Source organism: Perca fluviatilis, chromosome 16, assembly GCF_010015445.1.
Source record: "Perca fluviatilis chromosome 16, GENO_Pfluv_1.0, whole genome shotgun sequence".
In the NCBI taxonomy this organism is placed as follows: Eukaryota; Metazoa; Chordata; class Actinopteri; order Perciformes; family Percidae; genus Perca; species Perca fluviatilis.
In genome coordinates this window covers 1,634,086-1,648,470 of record NC_053127.1, presented here as the reverse complement: position 1 = coordinate 1,648,470, position 14,385 = coordinate 1,634,086, and positions in this window count along the sequence as shown.

The following is a 14,385-nucleotide window of genomic DNA, read 5'->3' as shown; positions in this document are numbered from 1 at the left end:
TCCATCCAACCATCCATCCATCCAACCATCCATTCATCCATCCATCCATCCATCCAACCATCCATCCATCCATCCATCCATCCATCCAACCATCCATCCATCCATCCATCATCCATCCATCCATCCATCCATTCATCCATTCAAACATCCGTCCATCCATCCAACCATCCATTCATCCATCCATCCAACCATCCATCCATCCATCCATCCATCCAACCATCCATTCATCCATCCATCCATCCATCCATCCATCCATCCATCCATCCATCCATCCATCCATCCAACCATCCATCCATCCATCATCCATCCATCCATCCATCCATTCATCCATTCAAACATCTGTCCATCCATCCATCCATCCAACCATCCATTCATCCATCCATCCATCCAACCATCCATCCATTCATCCATCCATCCATCTATCCATCCATCCATCCATCCATCCATTCAAACATCCGTCCATCCATCCATCCTACATACAATTGCGTTATGACACGTTAAGCATTAGGGAAGGTGTGTATATCTGTCCTATACACCATCCCGGCACCGTACACTCGTGGCACAAGGTGCGTAGTGGAGTGGCGGTGCGCTGTAGCCTGTGCCTCAGACACATTGGTTAAAATAATGAATTGGTTCAACAGCTTGAATCGTATGGCCCTGCACACCGCGTATACACAGCAGTGAACGGTTGTCTTACTGACACCAAATGTCTCTGTCACAACCCTGTATTCTGCACAGGTGGCCACTTTGTACAATGCTCCCTCTCACCATTTAGCCAAATAACTTAGCTTCTAAACTCTTTGATTTAGCAAGATGGTTTGCAATCTACAACCATGCGTAACGTCAACTTGTGACCAAACTACGTTTTGTGTAGTCTAGTTTATTCACTCTAAACCAGTTGATGGAAACGCTTCTAAGTCACATTTTCTATTTTTTTCTTTTTTGCGATTTTAAAAGTTCGCTAAAAATGTGCTTGACAGTTAGATGGAAACATGACTAATGTCATGATAAATCAGGACCCAGCCGCTTTCTATGACTTCCAGTAGCGCCATGACACCAGGCGAGGGGCACGGACTATGTGTTCAATTTGACATTGAATGTCCGAATTTCTGGGTTCCCAGTCAGAAACTATATATGTTTCTTTTTTTTTTTTTTTCTGTGTTTTTATTGAACTTTTCATTTACATATAAAAAAAAATATATATATGTTTATATGGCATAGACTGTATAACAGAGGTATATGGTCGGAGATGTTAACTCTGAAAGAAATAACATTATTTGCTCTATGAAAGGCTTGACAAAGACAAAAACTAAGGACATTTACTAATCATTTTATTGTAGTTAGTTTTGCAGACATTACAGTTTTAGTTATTGATCGTGTTTTCATGAAGCCTCGTTTTTATTTTATTTCAGATAACGACATTGGGCCTCATTCACCAATATCTTCCTAAGTTTTCTCTTAAATATGTTCTTAAGAAAGTCCCTAAGAAAAGTCTACATCAGATTCATGACGTATTCTTAAACAGCCGAATTTTTCACACCTGTTTTCTTAGGATTGATGAATTCCACATCTTCCTAACTGAAAGCTCGTGCCAGTTGTTCCTAATTAGCATAAGAAAACGCCCCAAAAATTCCCATATAAGGACATGACACTTCCTGTGCACCTCCTGGGAAAAGGGAGTCCTCGTTCAAGAGATGGTTGTCGGAGTCGCAGATGACTTGTACATTGCAGTGGTGGAGGAATTACTGAATCTCAGTACTATGTTGATGTTGAGTAAACCTCACCACCAACATGGTGTTTTTGGTTTCCCCACATGTTGCAAACCACAGGTTTTACAAATAATCAAATAAATACTAGAAGATGGACTCCCATGATGTTTTGTTCTGAACAAATTTTTGTTGTTAGATAGATAGATACTTTATTGATCCCCAAGGGGAAATTCAAGGTCCCAGTAGCTTAATGACATTACATACAACATACACATTGTGGCAAACCAGGGGAAACGGGTCAGCCAGTCCAGCACAGGGCACGGGTACATAGGCTCAGACTGGGGGAAGTGATTGAGGGAGTCTATCTGCCTGTGCAGGTGCTGCAGCCACTTGGCACCTGGCACTGGTCACACCTGCAGCCCATCAGGTAATCAGAGGGAGGTGTTAAGAGAGCCAGCCCCAGGCTGCAGGGAAAAAAAAGGAGACAGTGAGCAACAAAGGCCCAGAGGAGCAACATGTTGGGAGCTGATGGTCAACGAGGAAATTGGCCGGGAAAAGACTAACCTCTCCCTCTGCTTAAATCCTCCCAGGACTACACCTTGTAAAGGCTGACCTACCCCAGATGGGAAGAAACCACAGCTGCAGTTTGTACCATTACCTTTTTTTTCCCGAGCTGCTTCATTAAAGAACACTTTCTGTTTAAGCCGACTGTCTCTGTCCCCTATGTTCATTGTGAATCTGCCGTTCACGTCCCCTGGGTTGCCACATTTTGGTGGAGAATGCGGGCATTGTCGTTCCATCGCTAACGATTTGCAACGACATAGGCAGAGGGAGAGACACAGCTTTTGCTATGGAGGATGTGCTGGCCCAGCTTGTCCGGACCCAAACCCAGCAGGCCCAAAGCCTGGTGGCCTTACAAGATGCTATGATCGCGCTTTCGGCCAGCATTTGATGAAGCCAGAGAAACCTACGGAACCCAGTAAAGTGCTGACCAAGCAAGGAGGTGAAGATGACATTGAGGCTTACCTCGAGGTGTTTGAAAGGACAGCAGGGAGAGAGCGTTGCCGAAAGCCGGGGCGGGCATCCTGGCTCCTTCCTTAACAGGTGAAGCTCAAAAGCCTGTCGGGACCTTGCACTCCCAGATGTGAATAATTATGATGTATTGAAGGCCCAGCCGTCTTAGCTCATTATGGCCACAATCTCCAGACAAGGGCGCAGCGGTTCCATTCCTGGAGTTATGACAGCGCGCGCCCTGTACCGCCACAGGTGGCTGCGCTTAATACGCCTTGACCCGTGGCTGGCTAACCACCGGCGATGGACCCTCAGCCCTTGACAGGGTTGTAATGGACAGGTGCATCAGAGCTCTCCCAGCAGACGCAAACGACATGCCTCCCAAAGCAGCCCCAAGGACAGTGGATGAACTGATAGCGCTGTTGGAGAACCACCAGGTCACCACGGAGCTTATGCAAGGCAGCCGGATGGAGAACCCGCCGCGCCGCGTTCCGAGCCCAGACAAGACAAGACAAGACTGAAGAAGGGGATGTGGATGCACAGAATCAACACCAGACCACCCAGATGGGGCGGCCTAGGTCACCCGGCGTCGACCTCTGGTGAACTACGACCGCCGGAAATGTTTTACCTGCGGACAAGAGGGTCATTTAGCTTGGAATTGTGCCAACAATGAGGAATCAATGCCCACAGCTGGACCAATGGACTCCACCCAAAAGAGTGGCAGCTACCTCACCACCTGTTGGGCCCATGAAGGCCTAAAGGCCCCTAAGCTGCCAGTTAGGATTGGGATCCGGGACGCAGAGGCCCTGCTGGACTCGGGGAGTTCCGTGACCTATATTTTGGCGGTTGTGGGAGCACAGAACCGAGGGTCCAAGGAGAAGCAGTAAAAAGAAGAAGCCCCTGGGAAACCGAAAAACAGTTGGTACAGCGCGTGTGCAGCACCCTCGGGGTCCTCCCTTTCATCTGATGAAGAAACCGCTGAAGAAGCTCGGGTTCCGGTAGAGGACCTAGGAAAAGAAAACCCGGGACCGGACGAGACCTCATCAGAGGAAGTTTTTTCAGAGGTTTTTTCCGAGTTTCCCCTCTCCGAAGGGTTAACAGGAGCGGGAAAAGGGCAGTTTGGGACTGCCCAGTTGGATGACGCCAACTTGGAACATGCCAGAAAGAACGTAGTGGTCGTTGAGGGGAGACGTGTGGAGGGGGTGAGTCAACTTGTTTTTCCACATTTTTCTGTGAAAAAGGGCCTCTTGTATAGGGTGGTTAAGCGGGATGAACTCATTGTTGATCAGCTCCTAGTCCCAAAATGCTATGTTCCCAAAGTTTTGTACCTTGCCCACTCACATCTTTTGGGGGCTCATTTGGGGGTGGAGAAGACCTATGACAGAATTTTGGGTAGATTCTACTGGCCAGGGGTCAAACGGGCAGTCCAGGATTATTGCAGAAGTTGCAGGGAGTGCCAGAAGACAGCCCCTAAGGTAGCATATCGGAACCCCTTGATCCCTTTACCTATAATTGACACCCCTTTCCAGAGAGTGGCTATGGATATAGTAGGTCCCCTGCCAAAGTCCAGTAGGGGGCACCGGTATATACTAGTCATCATGGATTATGCCACTCGCTACCCAGAGGCCATCCCATTACGTACTGCTAACGCTAAAGCTGTTGCCCGAGAATTGTTTCTCCTCTTCAGTCGAGTTGGCATTGCAGAGGACGTCTTGACGGATCAGGGAAGCTGCTTCATGTCTCGGGTAATGAAGGAGATGTGCAGACTGTTTAAAGTGAGTCAAATAAGAACGTCAGTGTATCACCCACAGACGGATGGCCTTGTAGAGCGGTTTAATAAGACCCTCAAACAGATGCTGAGGAGAGTCATTGATGCGGATGGGAAAAATTGGGACCAACTAATACCTTTTGTCTTGTTTTCCATACGAGAAGTTCCCCAAGCCTCCACAGGGTTTTCTCCGTTTGAGTTGCTGTATGGACGGAGACCCAGAGGCATGCTGGATCTGGCTAAAGAGGCTTGGGAGCAACAACCATCGCCCCACCGCTCCGTCATAGAGTATGTGGATCAGATGCAAGAGAGGATGGCTAAAATATGGCCACTAGTACGGGAGCATATGCAGCAAGCCCAACAAGCCCAGGCCCGGGTCTACAACCGGAATGCTCAAGTGCGGGAATTCCGGCCTGGTGAGTTTATCCTTGTCCTCATACCAACTGCAGAGTGCAAGTTCTTGGCAAAGTGACATGGGCCTTATGAGGTGGTGGAGAAAGTAGGTGGGGTCAACTACAAGGTGAGACAACCGGGTCGAAGAAAGACCTGCCAGATTTACCATGTAAACCTTCTTAAGAAATGGCATGTCCCTGATTGTGTGCCGATGACATCGTTAACAGCTGAAGTCCCAGGTTCTGACTCTTCACAGGTGCCTTTGGGCTCCCAGCTAACCCCTGTCCACCGTCAAGACCTGGTAGAACTGACCAGTCAGTTTAAAGACGTTTTCTCTGACCGACCTGGCCGAACGAATGTGATCCAACACGACATAATCACAGAACCAGGAAAGAGGGTGAGGCTCCGTCCCTACCGAATCCCAGAGGCCAAGAGGGCAACCATTAAAGAGGAGGTGAGAAAGATGTTGGAAATGGGTGTTATAGAAGAGTCACGTAGTGCCTGGTCCAGCCCAATCGTCCTGACTCCCAAGCCAGACGGCACTGATAGATTCTGCAATGATTTCAGAAAGTTGAATGAAGTTTCTAAGTTTGATGCTTACCCCATGCCTAGAGTGGATGAGTTAATCGAGCGATTAGGCCCTGCCCGTTTTGTATCTACTCTTGATCTTACCAAAGGATACTGGCAGGTCCCCCTCACTGAGGAAGCCAAGGAAAAGACAGCCTTTTCTACTCCAGACGGTCTGTATCACTACAGAGTGCTGCCTTTGGGCCGTACATGGAGCGCCAGCTACGTTCCAACGCATGATGGACCAGATACTCCGCCCTCATCGTGAATATGCCGCCGCCTACCTAGATGACATAATAATCCATAGCCCTGACTGGACCACCCATCTTGGCCACCTGGGAACGGTCCTGGGAGCTCTACGACATGCCGGCCTGACAGCCAATCCCAAAAAGTGTCATCTGGGTCTTGAGGAGGCAGAATATCTCGGCTACACCATCGGGAGGAGCAGTGTGAGGCCCCCGCTCCGAAAGGTGGAGGCCATAACCACCTGGCCTAAGCCAGCAACTAAGCGGCAAGTGAAAACATTCCTGGGCCTTGTGGGCTATTATCAGTGTTTTATCCCTCACTTTGCTACCATTGCAGCCCCTCTACATGAGATGACAATGAAGAGCCACCCACACCATGTCCTCTGGAGTGTCGAGGCAGAGGAGGCATTCACCACCCTTCAGAAGGCCCTATGCACAGAGCCAGTCCTGCATACACCGGACTTTGAGGACACGTTTGTGGTCCACGCCGATGCCTCGGGGACGGGGCTTGGTGCCGTGCTATCTCAGGCCAGAGGGGGGGAGGAACACCCTGTGATGTATATTAGCCGTAAGTTGGCAAAACATGAAAAGAATTATTCTACAGTGGAAAAAGAATGCCTGGCTATTAAATGGGCCCTTAACCAAGCTGCGGTACTATCTCATTGGCAGAAAGTTCACACTGGTAACTGACCATGCACCACTTAAATGGATGGCAACCGCCAAAGATACTAACGCACGAATCACAAGGTGGTTCTTGGAGTTGCAAAACTTTAATTTTACTGTTGTGCACAGGTCGGGAAGAGCCAACGGGAATGCAGATGCCCTCTCTAGGAGGGAGGAATGTGGGTTTGTGGTCGCTCTCGGCCCCTGCCTGGAGCTGGTGGAAGGGGTGTGTGGCAAACCAGGGCAAACGGGTCAGCCAGTCCAGCACAGGGCACGGGTACATAGGCTCAGACTGGGGGAAGTGATTGAGGGAGTCTATCTGCCTGTGCAGGTGCTGCAGCCACTTGGCACCTGGCACTGGTCACACCTGCAGCCCATCAGGTAATCAGAGGGAGGTGTTAAGAGAGCTAGCCCCAGGCTGCAGGGAAAAAAAAGGAGACAGTGAGCAACAAAGGCCCAGAGGAGCAACATGTTGGGAGCTGATGGTCAACGAGGAAATTGGCCAGGAAAAGACTAACCTCTCCCTCTGCTTAAATCCTCCCAGGACTACACCTTGTAAAGGCTGACCTACCCCAGATGGGAAGAAACCACAGCTGCAGTTTGTACCATTCCCGAGCTGCTTCATTAAAGAACACTTTCTGTTTAAGCCGACTGTCTCTGTCCCCTATGTTCATTGTGAATCTGGCGTTCACGTCCCCTGGGTTGCCACAACATACATCATAAACATAATGATAAAATAACAAATAAGTAACAAATAACAAATACACATGAATAATATGGACAAGAAAGGAAAGATACTAAATAAACAAAAAAATCCACATGAATGTACTAAGGGATGTATAAGCATGAGATGCTTGCAGTGACAGGGCAGGTAAGGTGCTCTATGTTAAGTTGCTCTATGAGAGTGTTTGTCATGGTGGTAGTGCAAATAAGTCCAATAGTGCAAGGATAAAGGGAGGGGTTGTGCATGTGGGCTAATATAGCCAGTGAACACTGTAAGCAGTAAACAGTGGGCAAGTGGACAGTCAGTACATAACAGCAGGGAAAGGTTTGTAGAAAATAGAATAGCATAGACATCATCATTATCACCAAGTGAATTGAGGGGTTTCTACCTCCTCCCCCAGACCAAGTTTACAAGTGAAAGGGCTGAGGCAAAGAAGGAGGGCTTGTACCTGTTACTGCTAGGGAGTTTTCACACATGAAAGTCCAAGACCAAGGTTCATGGTTTTGTTACATTGAATACATTTGATCCGGTACGTTTTGGTTTAACACTGCAGTTATGCAAGCGCACTAAAGATCTATACATGACAAACCTACGTCCTGTCGTCAATACATACATGAGCTGCATCTCCAGATACTTAGAACTGATTGTTGACGGCTTCCCAGTCCTCCAGTATCCTCTCTCTGTGTCAGAGTTTTTCCTACTGACTGCTGCTCTCCCCTACTGACTGCTGCTCCCCCTACTGACTGCTACTCTCCCTTACTGACTGCTGCTCCCCCCTACTGACTGCTGCTCCCCCCTACTGACTGCTACTCTCTCCTACTGACTGCTGCTCCCCCCTACTGACTGCTGCTCTCCCCTACTGACTGCCGCTCTCCCCTACTGACTGCTACTCTCTCCTACTGACTGCTGCTCTCCCCTACTGACTGCTGCTCTCCCCTACTGACTGCTGCTCTCCCCTACTGACTGCTACTCTCTCCTACTGACTGCTGCTCTACCCTACTGACTGCTACTCTCTCCTACTGAAAGCTACTCTCTCCTACTGACAGCTACTCTCTCCTACTGACTGTTGCTCTCCCCTACTGACTGCTACTCTCCCTACTGACTGCCTACTCTCCTACTGACTGCTGCTCTCCCCTCTACTGGACTGCTGCTCTCTCCTACTGACTGCTGCTCTCCTACTGACTGCTTCTCCTACTGACTGCTGCTCTCCCTACTGACGCTGCTCTCCCCTACTGACTGCTGCTCTCCCCTACTGACTGCTACTCTCTCCTACTGACTGCTGCTCTACCCGACTGACTGCTACTCTCCTACTGACAGCTACTCTCTCCTACTGACAGCTACTCTCTCCTACTGACTGTTGCTCTCCCCTACTGACTGCTACTCTCCCTACTGACTGCTACTCTCTCCTACTGACTGCTGCTCTCCCTTACTGACTGCTGCTCTCTCCTACTGACTGCTGCTCTCTCCTACTGACTGCTACTCTCCCTACTGACTGCTACCTCTCTCCTACTGACTGCTGCTCTCCCTACTGACTGCTACTCTCCCTACTGACTGCTCTCTCCTACTGACTGCTGCTCTCCCCTACTGACTACTACTCTACCTACTGACTGCTCTCTCCCTACTGACTGCTGCTCTCTCCTACTGACTGCTGCCTCCCCACTGCGCTGCCTCCCTACCGCTACTCCACCTCTTGACGCTGCTCTCCCCTACTGCTGCCCCTCTCCGGGCTCCCACTCCGGTCTCTCCCACGACTGCTGCTCTCTACTGACCTACTCTCCCTACTGACCGCCTCCCACCGCTACTCACTACGTCTCTCCTACCCCCCCCACGCCCTCCTCTCCCCTCTCACGCGCCCTCTCCACCTACGCACCCCTCCCACGATACCTACGCTACCTCCCACTATCTACTCTGCTCCTCCCCACTCCCTCCTCCCCCCCCTCCCCCCCCCCCCCAACCCACCTCCCCCAAAGAAGGGGGGGGGGGGGAGGAGGGGGGGGGGGGGGGGGGGGGGGGGGGGGGAAGCTGCTCTCTCCACGACTGCTACTCTCTCCTACTACTGCTGCTCTCTCCTACTGACTGCTCTCCCCTACTGACTGTTACTCTCTCCTACTGACTGCTACTCTCCCCTACTGACTGCTACTCTCTCCTACTGACTGCTGCTCTCCTACTGACTGCTACTCTCCCTACTGACTGCTGCTCTCCCTACTGACTGCTACTCTCCCTACTGACTGCTGCTCTCCCCTACTGACTGCTACTCTCCCCTACTGACTGCTGCTCCCCCTACTGACTGCTGTTCTCTCCTACTGACTGCTGCTCTCTCCTACTGACTGCTACTCTCTCCTACTGACCGCTACTCTCTCCTACTGACTGCTATTCTCTCCTACTGACTGCTGTTCTCTCCTACTGACTGCTGTTCTCTCCTACTGACTGCTACTCTCCCCTACTGACTGCTACTTGGTCTTGTAACACGAGGAGAGCCTGCCAGAGCTTCTTGTATTTGGTCCGAAAGTCCGAACCATCCAAAAAATGCTTTCACACTATAAACGAACCGGACCATGATGGTCCGGACCGAGACCACCTCTTTTTATCGGACTAAAATTTGTTCTTTTGATCCAGACCGTGGTACGGGTGAGGTTTCACATCTGTAATTTTGGTTCGGATCAAACTAAAAAGAGAAAAAGTCCGGATCAAACGAGGTATGTGTGAAAACGCTCTTAATCACAGGGCATCTCAACCTGGAGCCAGAAGGCAATTCTGAAATTCAGAGTAAAGGGGGAGATCTCTGTCAGACAGAATGGCTCCAGCCTTCCTCCTTTCTTGTCTGTTGAACAAATCAGTTAGCATACTTTCTCTCTCTCTCTCTCTCTCTCTCTGTCTCTCACTCTCTCTCTCTCTCTCTCTCTCTCTCTCTCTCTCTCTCTCTCTCTGTCTCTCTCTCTCTCTCTGTTACTCTGTCTCTCTGTCTCTCTCTATCTCTGTCTCTCTCTCTTTTTTTCTCTTTTTTTTTTCTTTTTCTCTCTCTCTCTTTAATTCTTTATTTTTTTTTTTTAATCATTTAATATTAAATATTATAATTATTTTTTTTAAAAACAGTTTCAAAAAAAAAAAAAAAAAAAAAAAAAAAAAAAAATATAACAGTTATATCACTAGTATCAGATGTAAGAAAGAAAACAAAGTTTCCCCCACCATCAAAAACATGTACTAGGTTCTCCAGTCAGTGCCCTTGATCAAGGTACTGGCTCAGATCTGGAGTTGGTACCCGGGCGATGTGATTGGCTGCCCACTGCTCCCTTGAGGGATGGGTTAAATGCAAAGAAAGAATTTCGCTACATGTATGTGTATGTGAATAAAGTACCTTTACCTTTACCTACAAAATGCATACAGGACATTGAAAATATATCATCATGTTAATTTTATGTTTACCCAGTTGTCCCCATTAAATTAGGACAAGTCATTCAATATGAAGCAAAAAAAATTATGTCAAGCACTTTTTTAGAGATGTTAAACATTGAATGGGGTCAAATTGACCCCAAGGATAACAGGAGGGTTAAACAAGTCTTCATAGCACTTCATAGATTTGATTTGACTTCCATCTGCATCCAAATAATAATAAGTAATAATTGTTGACAGGAATCTGTTTTTCCTTCAAATATAAAGTGATAAATGTTTCTGATTCTCTCTGGGTTCTGTCATTTTAATCAAATAAACATATTTTCATATTTTCAAATCTGCAGAGAGAGAACCACGCTTTTCGGAAATCGGACAACACGGACCGTTTTTCCCTCCCGAGTCAACTCTGAACCGCTCCAGACACCCTGCCCGGGTGGAGTAGTTTTGTTAACCCCTGGCCAAGTGGTTCACCGTTTCTGTTCTACGTGGAAACAAACTTAACGGACTGCACACAGTAAGGAGGCTTGAAGTTTTCTGGGCAGAGAAATAGTGTCTTTTATTAATGTCAGTAATGCTAATGCTGCAACCTGTTATGACATTAATTTGATCCGATTAATAAGTGCTACTGGTGCACGTTTGATTTATTAATCTGATGGTGATCACTGCGTCCCATTATTTTCTGTGAATGTATCATTTGATCACGATACTGTTGATATATGTTGTGTTAGAAACTGTAATTGCTACCCTGCTAACTCCCCTTTCACCGAGTTTAATTTACTGTACTGAACGAGAGAAGTGTTTATTCTCAGAATCAAGACTCCAAAGTGATCTGTTTCTTTTCTCTCTAATAAGGGGCTTTCTCTCCTCTTATGGTAACCGAACACATACACATTTACACACACAAACACACGCGTGCTACTGTGAACAGCTGGCCTCGTGAGCTATGACAGTCACATACACCACATGCACACGTGCGTTGAATAGCTACACAAATAGCCCATAGCGAAGTAGCTTATTTGTGTACCCCTCTTTTGTCTGCAACACATGTTTAACACTAGCTAACCGTTAGCCCCTAGCCACACGTTAGCTTTGGCAGCTAGCCTTGCTAGCTTTCTACAGTCACTCACAGACAAGCTAATTGGCTAGCACTTAGCTTGAACGAGCTAATGACGAACTCACAGCTCAGGATGTGCTTCCGCTGCCCTCTATATCACGTTGCCTAGCAACCCGGTGGTCTCGTCACCTCCCCCTCTTTTCCACACCGAACACACACACACACAGACCCACACACACACACACACACAGACACAGAGGCATGATCACTACATATCTGTTGTTTGTTTTCGTTTGGTTGTAGTTTGTAAAAGGTATATAGGTTTGGATGATTGAAGGATTATTGATTGGCCATTGATAATTTCAAAGTTAAATAAATTCTGTTATACTTTAAATAGCAGTGTTTGTGGTTATTTTGTGTATTTGTTGTAATGATTGCTGGTTGAACACAGGTAGTGCTCAAATTCACCCTTTCTGTTCCTTTAAAGAATACCAGCTATAGGTTAACAAAGTTAATTAAGATCTGTATTTTAAAGGGAAACACCTAATGAGACTGTTTCACAGTTTGGCCCCTGAGTTCAGGGTGGTGCCCCTTTTTGATTGCTTGTTGATTTGGTAAAGTTATGAATACCCATATTCATAACTTTATTAATATTAATAAAACATTGTTGATAATTTGCAAATAACTGAATCTGTACCCTACCGATTCCCAACACTGCTGTTAGAGGGCGCTCCCTCAAAAGGCAAGAGGTTTGTTGCCAAGCAACCGCGACCTCGTCAGGTCTTGACTGTCTGACCTCATTCACAACGACACGCAGCGTGAAGAGAGACATAATCAGCCAGAAAAAGAGAACTGGACCAAGAGAATCAGGTCTTCAGGCAAGATGGGAAACAGATTATCTTTTTACAGAATTCAAAGAAATAACTGAAATAATTGTGTATCACTCAGGAATACGGATGTTTAGTTTCTGTGCTAAGGTCATGATATGAATAGAAGAATAGGTAAATGCATTTGAATATAAAAAATAAAATTGCTGGTAAAATTAACTTTGATATTTTCTTGTTTTTATTAATTCATTAATTCAGTAAGCCAAGCTATACTTGGCTTACTGAATGATAAGGGCTACAATATCCTACTGGTGTGTGTGTGTGTGTGTGTGTGTGTGTGTGTGTGTGTGTGTGTGTGTGTGTGTGTGTGTGTGTGTGTGTGTGTGTGTGTGTGTGTGTGTGTGTGTGTGTGTGTGTGTGTGCGCATGACGCTTTAGGGGAAATGTATCGGAGTAAAGGTTAAAGTTTTAAGAAGTATGACTAACAAAGTAGAGTACATGTATGTGAATATTGTAGTTAAAGTGATGATTTTGAATAATTTCACCCTGTTAAAAAAAACACAATTAATCGAACAGAGAAGCGTTATCACGAATAGCTAGACGCGACTTATCTAATCCCACTAATAATGCCTGAAATTATACCAAAGGTCTACACTAGTACAACATTACGTACTGATGGTACAAAAATGGATTGGAAAGTTTGTAAGTACACCAGAAGTTTATGTAAATAACACTTGCCTGCTCTCTTCTGCTCTCTGCTGTTGTTGTTGCTGCTGTAAGACGAGTGCTTAGGGACGTCTACAAATTACTACACCGAAAAGAGATACAACAAAAATATTTTTTAATTTAACTTTTTTTTTAAGTATGTGCTGTAGTATAACTAGCAGGAGACAAGTAATAATTGAGGTAAGTTTGGAGACATTACCTTATTTAATCATTAAATTAATAAATTTTTTTTTGCATCCCTTTTCGGTGTAGTAATTTATAGACGGCCCTAAGCACTCGTCTAACTGCAGGTAGCAGCAGCAGCAACAGCAACAGAGACGAGAAGCCAACAGGCAAGTGTTCATAAACTTCTGGTGTACTTACAAACTTTCCAATCCATCGTTTTATGAGTACATAACCTGTTTGTACTACTTGTAGACGTTTGGTATCATTTCGGGCATTATTAGTGGGGTCATTTACGAGATACAAACGTGGGTCCATTAGCCCCTGCGCTAAGCTATTCAGCTGATAACGCTACTCTAGCTAACTCTCCCAATGTTAGACCCAGGTGAAAAAAGCTTCTGGGGGGGTGTTTGGCTCGAGGTCATGGTGCAAAGGACCCTAGGGTGAAATTACTCCGAACCATCACTTTAAGTAGAGTACCAAAGTGTGTGTACTGTGTTCCACCACTGGTAGTTTCCTGTATATCTGAGTCTGTGTACAGGTTTGATCCTTTAGCTCACATTCATCTCATCTTCACTGAAATCACTCTGACCACAAACTCACATTAAGACTAAGAGTTTTTACATGTTACAAGTTTTCTGAAAAGTTTGTGAAAATGTGAAATTATCTCACTAAATCTGCGCTCATTTGCATAAATGTCCAGAACAAAAACATGAACATTTGGAAATTAATTTGGATCACACTTCTTGTTTTCATTTTGTAGACATATTAGAGACAAAGGTTTTTACAGAAGAGATCTCACACACACACACACACACACACACACACACACACACACACACACACACTCACACACACACACACACACACACACAAACACATACACACACACAACCAACCAAACAGGAAGAATATTCTAATATATGATATATGCTGACAACATCCCATAATATCCAGAATGAAATGAAGGAGTTTTATCGCCCTCTGCTGATCAAAGTGTTAAACTCAATGGGATTACAGTTTTTTCCAACTGCTTACACACGTTTTCAAAACTATGTCTCCTTTTTTCAAAACTCTACAGACAATTCCTAAAACTGCTCACACAAAATGCTAAATGCCTCACATCTCCTTCAAAATGAAACACTGC